At 37.5% G+C, this 14,980-nt stretch overlaps 1 protein-coding gene and 1 pseudogene across 1 annotated transcript in view; one reads left to right on the top strand and one right to left on the bottom strand.

Moving 5' to 3' along the window:
- The window catches only part of LOC141491833 (NTPase KAP family P-loop domain-containing protein 1-like), a 71,053-nt gene extending 57,038 nt beyond the window's left edge, over positions 1 to 14,015 (bottom strand). Inside the window, exon 1 of the mRNA XM_074192621.1 lies at positions 13,457 to 14,015. The gene's annotated coding sequence lies outside the window, so the exon portion shown is untranslated. The remainder of the gene's footprint in view (positions 1 to 13,456) is intronic.
- Positions 13,528 to 13,934, top strand: LOC141491844 (large ribosomal subunit protein eL30 pseudogene; annotated as a pseudogene).
- Positions 14,016 to 14,980: the final 965 nt, after the last annotated feature.

Below are 14,980 nucleotides of genomic sequence, written 5' to 3'. Positions count from 1 at the left end.
GAGTTTATGACCAAATAAGAGAGAGAGAACATTATAAAATGTAAAATGGATCATTTTGATTACATTAAATTAAAAAGGTTTTGCAAAAAATGAAACCAATGCAACCAAGATGAAAAGAAAACAGAAAGCTGGGAAACAATTTTCACAACTGGTATTTCTGATAAAGGACTCATTTCTAAAATATAGAGAGAACTGAATTAAAGTTTTAAGAATACAAAGTCATTCCCCAATTGTTAAATGATCAAAAGATATGAACAGACAATTTTCAGATGAAGAAATTAAAGCTTCTATAGTCATATGAAAAAATATTCTAAATCATTATTGATTATAGAAATGCAAATTAAAACAATTCTGAGGTACCATCTGACACACTCATCAGATTGGCTAATATGGTAGAAAAGGGAAAGGATTAAATACTGGATGCACTGTTGGTAGAGTTGTGAACTAATCCAACCGTTCTGGAGAGTAATTTAGGACAATGCCCAAAGAGTTACTGAACATATTCATTGATCTAGCAATACCACGATTTCCAAAGAGAACACAAAAATGAGGGGAAAACCACAGATATTTAAAAAGTAGCCTTTTTTGTAATGGCAAAGAATTGGGAATTAAGGGGATGTCCATCAGTTGGGGCAGAACTGAACAAGCTGTGGTATTTCATTGTAATGGAATTCAATTGTTCTATATGAAAGGATGAGCAGGCAGATTTAAGAAAAATCTGGAAAGACTTGTATGAACTGATGCTGAGTGAAATGAGCAGAACCAGAAGATTGTACACATTAAGAGTCATATCATGCAGTGATCAGTTATGATGTGCTCAACTCCTCTCAGCAGTTCAGTGCTCAAGGACAATTCTAAAAAGACTTGTGATAGAAAATGCTATCCTCATCCAGAGCATGGAGTTCGAATGTATACTATTTTCTTTTCTTTTCTTTCTTTTTTTTTGGTTTTTGTTTTTTGGCAAGGCAATGTTTAAGGTTAAGTGACTTGCCCAAGATCACACAGCTAGGTAATTATCATGTATCTGAGGCAAAATTTGAACTCAGATCCTCCTGACTCCAGGGCAGGTGCTCTATCCACTGCACCACCTAGCTGCCCCCTATTTTCATTTTTTAAATTTTTTTATGTTTTTTTTCCATCCCATGGTTTTTCCCCCTTTAATTCTGACTCTTCTTTCACAATGAAATAATATCTAAATACATATATATAGCCTACTCACTGTCATAGGGAGGGTGGATGGAAGGATGGGAGGTAGAAAAAATGTGAAACTTAAAAGCTTACAAAAAGATGAAGGTATTTGAAAAAAATATTAAAAAAACAATCAAAAGAAAGAAATTCTAAGACTTCTTTGCAGGGTCATCTTTTATGTCCCAGCCCATAACTCCAATGTACCGCAAAGCTTAGTGCTGGTGCCTTCTAGGTTCTCTCCTTTAGTTATCTCATCAAAACCCATATCTCTATGCAGATGAATTCCAGATCTGTATATCCAGACTTCCTCTAGCTTCTGAACTCAATCACCCATCATCACCTTACCTGCTGAACATCTCTACCTGGATATTCCCTGAGTATCTCAATTTCAAAATGTCTAAAACAGAACTCATTGTCTTTCTTCCTAAATCCACCCAACTTTCTTAGTTTTTCTGGTGAGAGATTACTGCCAGCCGTCTGGTTTCTCAGGCTTGTACTCTCTGAGTCATTCTCTTCACTTTCCCAGCCCTTACCCTTCACATTGAATTGGTATCTAATCCGGTTAACTACTCCCTACACAACCTTCGTATGTGTTCTCTTCTCTCCACTGAGAGATCCTTCTCCTTTATTCAGACCCACATCACCTCCTGGATGGTTATTGTTGAGTCATTTCCAATCATTTCCAATTCTCTGTGACCCCATTTGGAGTTTCTTGGCAAAGATGCTGAAGTGGTTTGTCATTTCCTTCTCCTGCTCATTTTTTCAGATGAAGAAACTGCAGCAAACAGGGTTAAGTGCCTTGCCCAGGATCTAAAGCCAATTTTGAACTCAGGTCCCTGTCTTCAGGGCTGATGCTCTATGCAATGTACTACCTAATTGTCCTTCTGCATAGTGCCTAATGCAATAAACTTCTATTTTTTTTCCTCCCTTCCTCTGTCTGATCTATACCCCACACAGCTGCCAAAAAAGATATTCCCAAGATACATTGGAATAAATCTTGAAGGGACTTATTTCTAGGATCAATATAAACTCTTCTGTTTACTGTTAAAAGCACATCACAGCCTGGTTCCAATCTGTCTTTCCAGACTGATCTCATATCACTCCCACTTAGGCACCCTATATTCCATCTCAGATGACCTATCTGCTGTACCCTGGACACCACATTCCAAATCTTGCTCTGTTCCCTTGTGTAGGCTGTCCCCTGGTGCCTGTAATGCTATTTATTACTCCATTATGGCTCTTAGAATCCCTAGGTCCCTTCTACTTGAAATATCACCTGTGTTAAATCTTACTTGGTCCTTCCACCATTTCTCCCAGACTTTGGGTCTAATTCTGATATATTTGTATGTGGCATCCCTCTAAACTCTACCACCACACACACACTTCACACTATGGGTTAGTTTTCCCATGGTTCAACTACTTCACATTTCAAGGTACTTTTGCAGCTGTATCTCATGAACCCCAGCAGATGTGTTTACTTTTCAATGTCCATTTAAACTGGTCTTTCTTGTTAAAAAAAAAACAACACATCAGAAAGTGGAAGAATAAATGGATCTTTCCTTAATATAACAGGGAATATTTATCTAAAACAAAGGGCTAGCATTAAAGATGATGAAGATCAATCAGTAATTTGTCCAATAAGAGCAGGGTTGTAAAACAAGGATATTCTTTATCATCACTGCTGTTTTCATATCACACGAATGAAAAATGTTAGCTATAGCAATAGGGCAAGACAGAAAAATAAACAAACTAAGCATAGGCAAAGTAGAAACCTTTTTTTTTAAGCAGGTCAGATGGTGTTTGAGGACTCTTGAGAACCAAATAAAAAGTAATTACCAAGTTGAAAGAAATAAAATAAATCAGCATAAATCTACAGCATTTCTATATATTACCAATAAAATCCAGAAGGAAGAGAGAGAAAGAGAAATGCCATTTAAAGCTTCTACAGAAGGTGTAACATATTTGACAAGCTACCTGCCAACACAGCATAGGAACTATATGATCACAAGTACAAAGCAACCTTTTACAATGGTTAATACCTACATAATTGGTAATTTGATTAGCATGAACCTGAATCAGTAAATCAATTCAGGTAGTATTATCATTTTTCTTATGATGGCTTGGCCTATCCATGAGCAAATAATAATTACTTGGTAGAGTTAGAAAAATAATAACAAAATTTATCTGAATTTATCTGAAAAAAATTTCTAGCATCTCTGGGGGGGGGGGGGAGTGAGAAAGAAAGAGAGTCAATCAGTACCATATCTCGAATTATAATATGAAATAGCAATCATCAAAATGATTGGGTACTAGTTTAAAAAAATTGAGGGATCAATCTGTGGACCAGATTAGGTACACAATATCCTAAAGCAAACAAATTCAAGTAACCTAATGTTTGATAAACCCAAAGACATCAGTTTCTGAGGTACTAAATCACTATTTGGCAAAATCTATTGGAAAATAGTTGGGGGGCGGCTAGGTGGCAGAGTAGATAAAGCACTGGCCCTGGAGTCAGGAGGACCTGGGTTCAAATCTAATCTCAGACACTTAATAATTACCTAGCTGTGTGGCCTTGGGCAAGCCACTTAACCCCATTTGCCTTGCAAAAACAAAAACAACCTTAAAAAAAAAAAAGAAAATAGTTGGGCAGAACTTTTACACAGACCAGGATCTGGCAACATTTGCAAATATAAGCTCCAAAGGGACAAAAGATTTAGACATAAAGGGTGGGGAATCTATATATATAGAGAGAGAGATCTATGGATGAGGAAGAGCTCATGGACAAACAATGAATAGAGAGGATCACAAATGATAAAATGGACCATTTCCATTATTTAAAATTTTAAAGATTTTTCCAGAAACAAAACTAGTGCAATTACAGTTAGAAAAGAAGTGATCAAGTCATTTCCAAGAAATATAGGTCAAATGTAAAAGACAAGAGCTATTCTCTAATAGATAGATGACCAAAGGATATGATTGGGCAGTTTTCAAGAAAGAAATTCAAGTTATTTATAATGAAAGGGAAAATGCTCCAAATCACTAATAATTTTTTAAAATTTATTTTTAGGCAATGGGGTTAAGTGACTTGCCCAAGGTCACATAGGCAATTATTAAGTGTCTGAGGCTGGATTTGAACTCAGGTCCTCCTGACTCTAGGGCCAGTGCTCTCTATCCACTGAACCACCTAGCTGTCCCCCAAATCACTAAAATTAGAAAAATATAAAAAAATTGGAAAAACACAAGTTTGAGGTTGCACTTCACATGCATCAGACTGGTAAATATGACAAAAGGGGAAAATGACAAATTTTGGAGGAGCTGTAAGCAAACAGGTATGATGTTAGTACACTGTTATGGAGCATTGAATTGATTCAGCTCTAATGGAAAGTATTTAGGAGGCATGCCCCCAAAGCTATTAAGCCATGCACATGTCTTTGCTATCACATTTGATATCAGTGATATCACTGCTAGATCTCTACCACAAAGAAATCAAAGAAGGAAAATACTCATATGTACAAAACTATTTCTAGTAGGGGCAAAAGGCCTGGAAACTGGGAGGGGGGGTATCTAATCAATTGGGAATGACTTAAGTTATGGCATGTGATTGTTGTATAAGAAATGCTGAAGACGTTGATTTCAGAGAAACATGGGAGGCCTTGTATGAACTGATAAAAAGTGAAGTGAACAGAATTAAGAGACCAATTTATACAGTAAAATAATATCATAATGCTAAACAACTGAAAAACTAAACAACTTTGAACAATGCCATGATCAATTAAGATTCCATGGAAGTCAGGTTAAAAGTGCTAGCCAACTCCTTAGAAGAGATAAAATAAGGGAACAGAAAGAGAAATGTTTTGTTTTTTTAACATGGTCAATGAGGGAATTTGTTTTGCTTTACTTTACACATTTTTATTAGGATTTGGGTTATTTTTCTTTTTTACAGTCAAGGGAAGGTAGGAGGAAGAGAAAGCAGAAAAATAAAATTTTATTTTGAAAAAGTTGCAATTGCTGACAGTAAAGTGACAGAGAAATTTTATAAAGCCCTTGAGACTTCCCACATAAAAATCAATGTTCCCTCTGATAGTGACTTCATTGTAATGGTGGGGAAAGCAGAGAAGAGGGAACAATATATGAGAAAGTATGATTCAGTAAAAGCACTGGAGAGGACAAATTGTAGATTATATAAAAGCTTCGTGCCTCTGCATCATCAGCCCTTTGATCAAAAAAAAACAAAAATAAAAAACCAATTACTTGGTGCAATCCTGGCAAATCCCCAAAAAAAGACAAATAAAAGAAAACCTCTCAGCCTTTATGCTTCATTTCCTATTTCTACAACATCCTTCAGAGTCATCTATACATAAAAAGAGAACATCTTTGAAAGGACATTATTAGTAGGGAACAAGCAGGTTTTCATAAATGATATTCATTAATTGATCCCATCTTTACTAATACTTAGCATAATGGGTAGGTGCTTAGAGTATTCTAGCTGGCTGACTTCTCACAATTAATTGAATGATAGAAAGAAGATTCCAATTTATACATGAGCCATCTGTCTTACATCCATATGTCAAGACTCATTAGAAGATGTCACAAGAAAAATTATCCTGTTCAATGATCAGTTTAATAAACAGAAAGATATGTATAAAAACATTCACCACTCTCATAGATGGATCCAGATCACAGTCAAATGCTAGAGAGATTTTCTGGGAATGGTGAAGTCTTCCATAAAGGTCCTATTTGTGGGTGACATTGTGTCTTATTGCATCAGACTCTAAGACACAGAGGACTTTCCAGGAAGACCTCTGTAATCTCTCAACACATTTGGTCTGTTCACTTATAGAAGGAAGAATGAGATGAAGAATTGCCCAAATTTAAAAATGCATGTGTATGGACAAGCTCAGAGGACAAATAAATAATGGATTGGACCAAAAAAAGAATACAGTGTTCTTCTGAAGCCAAGCATACAACAAAAGCAAAGATTGGTTTTTTGCACTGCTCACTGTCAGTGATGCCAGATGGCAGTTAGACATCAACTATCCCTATCTCTGAGGGACTAAAGATGAGTATCATTTTGTCTTCTAAGACAGGAGCAGCTTTCGCTACACAGTCAATGAAAAGAGGACAATGGAAAGGAGCATGGTGGGGGAAAGACTGCAACATATATGAACTCAATAAAGAATACCTATGGAGGGGACGGCTAGGTGGTGCAGTGGATAGAGCCACCAGCCCTAGAAAATTACATCTGATGAACCACAATTGAATTAACTCTGCCATTGTTCCTGGTAAGGCTTGACAACCTACCTTTCTAAGGCTCTATCAAGTAACCAAGTAACTTTTAGTACCAAAGTGTTCCTCCCTTGCCACCACTCCCTTCTTTGTATGGTCTCTAATCATTAGAATGTAATCTTTCTGAGGACGCAGAGTGTTAAGGTGTAATCTAGTGCTTAAATTCTTTTTTTGTATATTGTCAATAAGGGATTACATTACTGGAACAAAAGGTTTATCACAAATCAAAATCTCTTCTTTACCTCTTGGTCTCTGGGGAAAAGAGGATTTCAATTCACACCTTAGCTTTGTTGCACTTAGCATTAGTCTTACCAAGTACAATGATCCCTTCCATATAGACCTCCCCCAAAGATATATCTCAAGATCAGACTGGCAAAAGAAATTAAAGGGGAGGGGGCAGCTATCTCAGAGCACCAGTTCTGGTTTCAGGAGTACCTGAGTGTTCACATCCTGCCTCCGATACTTAATATTTGCTTAGCTGTGTGACTTTGGGAGTCACTTAACCTCATTGCCTTGCAAAAGAAAGAAAGAAAGAAAGAAAGAAAGAAAGAAAAGAGAAAAGAAAGAAAGAAAGAAAAGAAAGAAAAGAAAGAAAAGAAAAGAAAGAAAGAAAGAAAAGAAAGAAAGAAAGAAAGAAAGAAAGAAAGAAAGAAAGAAAGAAAGAAAGAAAGAAAGAAAGAAAGAAATTAAAGGGGAATTTGGGGGGGGGAGTTTTGCAGAAGCTGGCAAAAGCCAGCAGACAACACAAAAAAAGTTTAGAAACTCAGACATGTGTAAAACAAATGTATAGTATTATATATATATATATACTGTATATAACTATATTATATAGTATTGTATAAAGTCTTCTTCTATTAGGGTTTTAGATCCAAAGTTAGAAGGGACCTTTTAGGTTACCTGCTCCAGTCCTTTCATTTTATAACAGAAGAAATTTAAAATGAGAAAGAATTTGAATTTATGTCCTCTGTCTCCAGAACTAGGACTTTTCCATCACACCACACTATCAAACTCTTGTTACAATTTCTCGACCTGGTCTGTCATCTTTGGAAACAAAGATGAAAGAAAAACAATGTTAGTGCAAGAAAAACAATGAGCTCATAGGGGTTCCTTTTATTTGTAGAAGTAACAATAATAATGACAACCAGAATTTATGTAAGAATTTGAAAATTTTTTTTATGATTTTGCAAGGCAAATGGAGTTAAGTGACTTGTCCAATGCTACAAAGTTAGGTAATTACTAAGTGTCTGAGGCCGGATTTGAACTCAGGTACTCCTGACTCCAGGGCTGGTGCTCTATCCACTGCCACCTAGCCACCCCTAGAATTTGAAATTCTTAAGAATTGCAAAGTGCTTCACATCTTTTATTCATTTGAGCCTCACAACAACCTGGGGAGGGGGGTGGTGCTATGATTATCCTAATTTTACAGATGAGGAAACTGAGACAGAAGAGGTTAAGTGACTTCTCCAAACTTAACACAGTTTCTAAAGCAGAGTTGATAGTAGGACTGTAGGGCCCAGGCACTAGCCACTATGATAACTGGCTCTCTCAAGAGTATTGCAAGATGCATAAAAAACAATACTATAAGGAAATCAGAAGATCAAGGACTAGTTTACCTGTCAGATCTATGTAAAGGGAAGCAGTTTATGACTAAGAAAAAGTTGGAGAACATCACCAAAAACAAACTAGATGATTTCGATTACATTAAATTAAAAAGCTTTTGCACAGATAAAACCACTGTAACCAAGATCAAAAGAAATGTAGTAAATTGGGAAACAATCTTTACAACTAATGATTCTGACAAAGGACTCATTTCTAAGATATACAGAGAACTGAGTCATATTTTTTTTAAGATTTTTTAAGATAATGGGGTTAAGTGGCTTGCCCAAGGCCACACAGCTAGGTAATTATCAAGTGTCCTAGTTCGGATTTGAACTCAGGTACTCCTGACTCCAAGGCTGGTGCTCTATCCACTGCACCACCTAACCGCCCGAGTCATATTTTTAGAACAAAAGCTATTCCCCAATTGACAAATGGTCAAAGGATATGCAAAGGCAATTTACAGATGAAGAGATCAAAGTAATCCATAGTCATATGAAAAATTGCTCTAAATCATTAATTATTAGAGAAATGCAAATTAAAGCTTCTCTGAGGTACCACCTCAGACCTCTCAGATTGGCCAATATGACCAGAAAGGATAATGACCATTGTTGGAAGGGTTGTGGGAAATCTGGGACACTATTACACTGTTGGTGGAGCTGTGAACTCATCCAAACTTTCTGGAGAGAAATTTGGAACTACGCCCAAAGGGCAACAAAAATGTGCATGCCCTTTGACCCAGCAATGCTACTACTGGGTCTATATCCTGAAGAGATGATAAAAAAGGGTAAAAACATCACTTGTACAAAAATATTTATAGCAGCCCTGTTTGTGGTGGCAGAGAATTGGAAATCAAGTAAATGTCCTTCAATTGGGGAATGGCTTAGCAAACTGTGGTATATGTATGTCACAGAACACTATTGTTCTATTAGAAACCAGGAGGGATGGGACTTCAGGGAAGCCTGCAAGGATTTACATGAACTGATGCTGAACGAGATGAGCAGAACTAGAGAAACCCTGGACACACTAACAGCAGCATGGGGTGATGTTTAACCTTGATGGACTCGCTCATTCCATCAGTGCAGCAATCAGAAACAATTTGGGGCTGTCTGCAAAGGAGAGTGCCATCTGTATCCAGATAAAGAGCCTCTTAGACTTCTTGTCTCTTCCTTAAGGATATGGCTTCTCTCTCATCACACCCAATTTGGATCAATGTACAACATGGAAACAAAGTAAAGACTGACAGATTGCTTTCCGTGGGGGGGGGGGAAGTAAGATGGGGGGGAAATTGTAAAATTCCAATAATATCTTTAATAAAAAATATTAAATTAAATTTTAAAAAAGAGTATTGCAAGATAAAAAGATGGAGTGCTTACTGAAAATGACATTCCCCCAACTGATAAATGGTAAAAGAATATGAAAAGGTAATTTTCAGTTGAAATTAAAGCTATGTGTAATTACAAGACTATAGATTAGAGAAATGCAAATTGAAACAACTCTAAGGTACCACCTCACACCAATCAGATTGATCTATATGCCTAAAAAAGAAATGAACACCCAGACACTTAATAATTACCTAGTTGCGTGACTTGAGCAAGTCAACTAATCCCATTGCCTTGAAAAAACAAAAAAAAAGGAAATGAACATTGTTGGAAGGAATGTTGGTGGAGTTGTGAACTGGTCCACCCTTTCTAGAAAGTAGTTTGGAATTATGACCAAAGGGCAATTAAACTATGTATACCCTTTGAACCAAAAATATTACTACTAGGTCTATATCCCAAAGAGATCATAAAAAGGGTAAAAAACCCACATATGCAAAAATATTTATAGAAATTCTTTTTCAAATTACAAAGAATTGGAAATCGTGGGGATACTCATCAATTGGGGAATGAATGGCTGAACAAATTGTGGTATATGAATGTGATGGAGCACTATTATTCTATAAGAAATCCTGTAGGTCAGAATAGCCTGGAAAGATTGGCATGAACTAATGCTGACTGAGTGAAGTGAGCAGAACCAGAAGGGTATTATACACATTAACAGAAATGTTGAGTGGTGATCAATTATGAAGGACCTGCTCCTCTCCACAGCAGAATAATCAAGGACAATTCTAAAAGACTTGTGATAGAAAATACCATCCATATTCAGAGAAAGAACAATAGAGTATAAATTAAGACTAAAACTTACTATCTGCAGTTTTTGTTTGTTTGTTTTAGTTTTTGCAAGGCAATGGGGTTAAGTGGCTTGCCCCAGGCCACACGGCTAGGTAATCATTAAGTGTCTGAGGCCAGATTTGAACTCAGGTACTCCTGAATACAGGGCCAGTGCTCTATCCACTGTACCACCTAGCCACCCCTATCTGCAGTTTTTAAAACTTGTCTCATGTATTCCATTTTTTCTCCTTTTCAATTTGATTTTTTTCACAACATGATTAATATGAATATAGGTTTAATATAGTTATATATGTGGGAGAAAAAACGTGAAACTCAAAATCTTACAAAAAATGAGTGTTGACTTTTCACACAAATTAAATCAGATTTAAATAACTGGGAAAATATCAACTGCTCATGGATAGGTGGAGCTAATATAATAAAAATGACAATTCCACCAAAACTAAACTACCTGTTTAATGCCCTGCCAATCAAAATTCCAAAAAATTACTTTAATGAGTTAGAAAAAATTGTAAGTAAATTCATATGGAGAAATAAAAAGTCAAGAATTGCCAGGAGCTTTATGAAAAAAAGTGCAAAAGAAGGTGGCTTAGCCCTACCTGATCTAAAATTATATTATAAAGCATCAGTTGTCAAAACTGTTTGGTATTGGCTAAGAAATAGAGTGGTGGACCAGTGGAATAGACTAGGTGTAAAAGTAGGAGATGATTATAGTAAGCTGCTGTTTGATAAACCCAAAGAGTCCAGCCATTGGGATTAAAAACTCCCTCTTTGATAAAAACTGCTGGAATAATTGGAAGTTAGTATGGAAGAAACTTAGATTAGACCAACACCTCACACCCTTTACCAAGATAAGATCCAAATGGTTACAGGACATAGACATAAAAAACAATACTATAAGCAAATTAGAAGATCAAGGACTAGTCTACCTGTCAGATCTATGGAAAGGGGAACAGTTTATGACTAAGGAAGAGTTGGAGAACATCACCAAAAACCAATTAGATGATTTCGATTACATTAAATTAAAAAGCTTTTGCACAGATAAAACCACTGTAACCAAGATCAAAGGAAATATAGTAAATTGGGAAACAATCTTTACAACTAATGATTCTGACAAAGGACTCATTTCTAAAATATACAAAGAACTGAGTCATATTTTTAAAACAAAAAGCCATTCCCCCAATTGACAAATGGTCAAAGGATATGCAAAGGCAATTTACAGATGAGGAGATCAAAGCAATTCATAGCTATATGAAAAAAATGCTCTAAATCATTAATTATTAGAGAAATGCAAATAAAGCTTCTCTGAGGTACCACCTCACACCTCTCAGATTGGCCAATATGACCAGAAAGGATAATGATCATTGTTGGAAGGATTGTTGGAAATCTGGAACACTATTACACTGCTGGTGGAGCTGTGAACTCATCCAACCCTTCTGGAAAACTATTTGGAACTACGCCCAAAGGGCAACAAAAATGTGCATGCCCTTTGACCCAGCAATACCACTACTGGGTCTATGTCCTGAAGAGATGAAGAAAAGGGGTAAAAACATTACTTGTACAAAAATATTTATAGCAGCCCTGTTTGTGGTGGCAAAGAATTGGAAATCAAGTAAATGTCCTTCAATTGGGGAATGGCTTAGCAAAACTGTGGTATATGTATGTCATGGAACACTATTGTTCTATTACAAACCAGGAGGGATGGGATTTCAGAGAAGCCTGGAGGGATTTGCATGAACTGATGCTGAGTGAGATGAGCAGAACCAGAAAAACACTATACACACTAACAGCAACATGGGAGTGATGTTCAACGCTGAAGGACTTGCTCATTCCATCAGTACAACAATCGGGAGCAATTTTGGGCTGTCTGCAAAGGAGAGTGCCATCTGTATCCAGATAAGAAGATGTGGAGTTTGAACAAAGTTCAAGGACTATTCCCTTTAATTTAGAAAAAAACAGATATCTTATTGTCTGATCTTGTTACCTCTTAGAATTCTTGTCTCTTCTCTAAGGATATGATTTCTCTCTCCTCACACCCAATTTGGATCAAGGTACAACATGGAAACAAAGTAAAGACTGACAGATTGCTTTCTGTGTGGGGGTGGGGGAAGGGAAGTAAGATTGGGGGGAAACTGTAAAACTCAAATAATATCTTTAATAAAAATTAATTTAAAAAAAAGACAGGTACACACACAAAAAAAAATGAGCGTTGAGGGATGGCGTAGTGGCATAGTGTATAAAGCACTGGCCCTGGAGTCAGGAGTACCTGGGTTCAAATCCATTCTCAGACACTTAATAATTACCTAGCTGTGTGGCCTTGGGCAAGTCACTTAACTCCGTTTGCCTTTCAAACCCACCCCAAAAAAATGAGTGTTGAAAATTATCTTTGCACATAGTTGGAAAAATAAATAAAATGTTTTTTAAAAAAGAAATAACATTTCATGGTTCTAGAATATCTTATCTGTATTGAAATGATTCTGAACTTCTGATGTCACCCAAAGCTCCTTGTACAATTATTTAACAGGCATATATACACAAGGACAAAGGAAGAGTATTTGATGAGTTTTAGATGGTTCCCAATGGAGTCAAATCATTTATTAGAGTATGCAGTGGATAGAGATAGCATGGATCCTGGAGATCTAAAGAAGTGAATTCAGATCTAGCCTCAGACACTGTGCATCATGTATATGAATTGAGTCAAATTTCTTAACTTTTTTCTACCTCAATGTTCTTAGTGTCTCAGTGGAAAGAGGCATCTATCCTGGAGTCCAGAGGACCTGAGTTTGAATTTGACCTCAGATACTTGACACTCATTAGCTGTGAGACCTTGGGCAAGTCACTTAACCCTCATTGCCTTGAGTTGAGGGCCATCTCCAGTCCTCCTGATTCCTATCTGGCCACTGGACCCAGATGGCTCCAGAGAAGAAAGTGAGACTGGGGACTCAGCAGGTTCCCCTCATTCAAATCCAATTCACTTCATGCTTGTGAAGGCATCACCTCCCTGATGTCATGGTCTTCTTCAAGAATGAAGGACAACGGGTGGCTAGATGGTAAAGTGGATAAAGCACAGGCCCTGGAGTCAGGAGTACCTGGGTTCAAATCTGGTCTCAGACACTTAATAGTTACCTAGCTGTGAGGCCTTGGGCAAGCCAATTAACCCCATTTGCCTTGCAAAAAACACAAAAAAAAAAAAGCCAAAAGAATGAAGGACAAACCTTTTTTCTTGCTCCCCAGCCATCTTGGCGGCAGGTCTCTGGCTGAGGGTCCTTCCACCGCAGGCAGCAAGATGGTGGCCTCAAAGAAGACGAAAAAGTCTCTGGAGTCCGTCAACTCGAGGCTCCAGCTGGTGATGAAAAGTGGCAAGTACGTGCTGGGCTACAAGCAGACCCTGAAGATGATCCAGCAACGCAAGGCCAAACTGGTCATCCTGGCCAACAACTGCCCGGCCTTGAGGAAATCAGAGATTGAATATTATGCCATGTTGGCCAAAACTGGCGTACATCACTACGGTGGCAACAACATTGAATTGGGCACAGCACGTGGGAAGTACTAACAGAGTATGTACACTGGCTATCATTGATCCAGGTGATTCTGATATCATTAGAAGCGTGCCAGAACAGACCAGTGAAAAGTAAACTGTACAGAAGTATTCTTTAATAAACTGGCCAGAGATTGTTTTAAAAAAAAAAAGAATGAAGGACAAACATCCCCATTATCATCTGTAGAATCTGGACAATAGCACTAACCTTCCAAAGGTGTGAGGATGAAATGAGATAATACTTTTCAAACTCTAGAATATAGAAAGTATTATGTTCCCTATTATCCTGCCTTGCACAACTAGTAGGTATTCAATTATTCTCTAAGTTTGATTGGTCTCGGTGAGTGATTAACTTTTCTGTCTAAAGTTTTCCCTTGGTAAAATGAAGGAAGTTGAATAAAATGACCTCTGAAACTCCAATTAATCCTAATTCCTGGTTCCTAGGCATGCCTAGAAAAGGGAAACCTATGTATGAGCTGGGAAAGTAAGTTCATTTTGTCTTCAGACTTTCAGTGGAGGTTCTTACCTGAGACTACAAGAAGAGAATTATTTTTTAGTTAGTTTTCTTCTGCCATTTGTGGAGTGTTTGTGTGCGTGTGTGCGTGTGTGTGTGTGTGGGGGGGGGTCTTTGTTGTTTGCATGCAGCCAGGTGAGTGGTATAGTCATTTGGTTCAATAATAAAGTCACCTTCCCTTGTCTCAAGCTACGATGCCAGTTGGTCAGGGTTCAGACTTGAGTCATTTCATTGGGATGCTCCATTCTGATGTCATGAACACCTGGTGGCCCTTACAATTTTGTTGGCCCAGTTTTCTTTATAAGAGGAGGGGGATGACCTCTAAGGTCCTCCAACTTTGGATCTCATGATCTTCAAATCTTTAACTTCTATTAACTTTACTCTAGATATAAGTGCCACACCATGGGGTGTGGGGTGGGAGGGACAAGACACATTAACCCAGACTGACATTCTTGAGACAAAGGGAATTGGGAGATAAGAGACTCTCAGATCTTCAGAGATACTTCTTATTATCTTGCTGCTCCTCAAGTCAGACTCTTCCAGCTCTGTTCATTTTCACTGACCATTCCTTCTTGCCTGCAATGAGTGCTTTCCCTCCCTATCTCGCCCTTGGGACTTCCCTGACTTCCTTCAATTCTCAGCTAAAATCTCACCTCTTACCGGAATCTTACCTTTCTCTTCTTGATT

Source organism: Macrotis lagotis, chromosome 1, assembly GCF_037893015.1.
Source record: "Macrotis lagotis isolate mMagLag1 chromosome 1, bilby.v1.9.chrom.fasta, whole genome shotgun sequence".
Classification (NCBI taxonomy): Eukaryota; Metazoa; Chordata; class Mammalia; order Peramelemorphia; family Peramelidae; genus Macrotis; species Macrotis lagotis.
The sequence above is the reverse complement of the archived record's forward strand: the minus strand, read 5'-3'. Positions and strand labels throughout refer to the sequence as shown.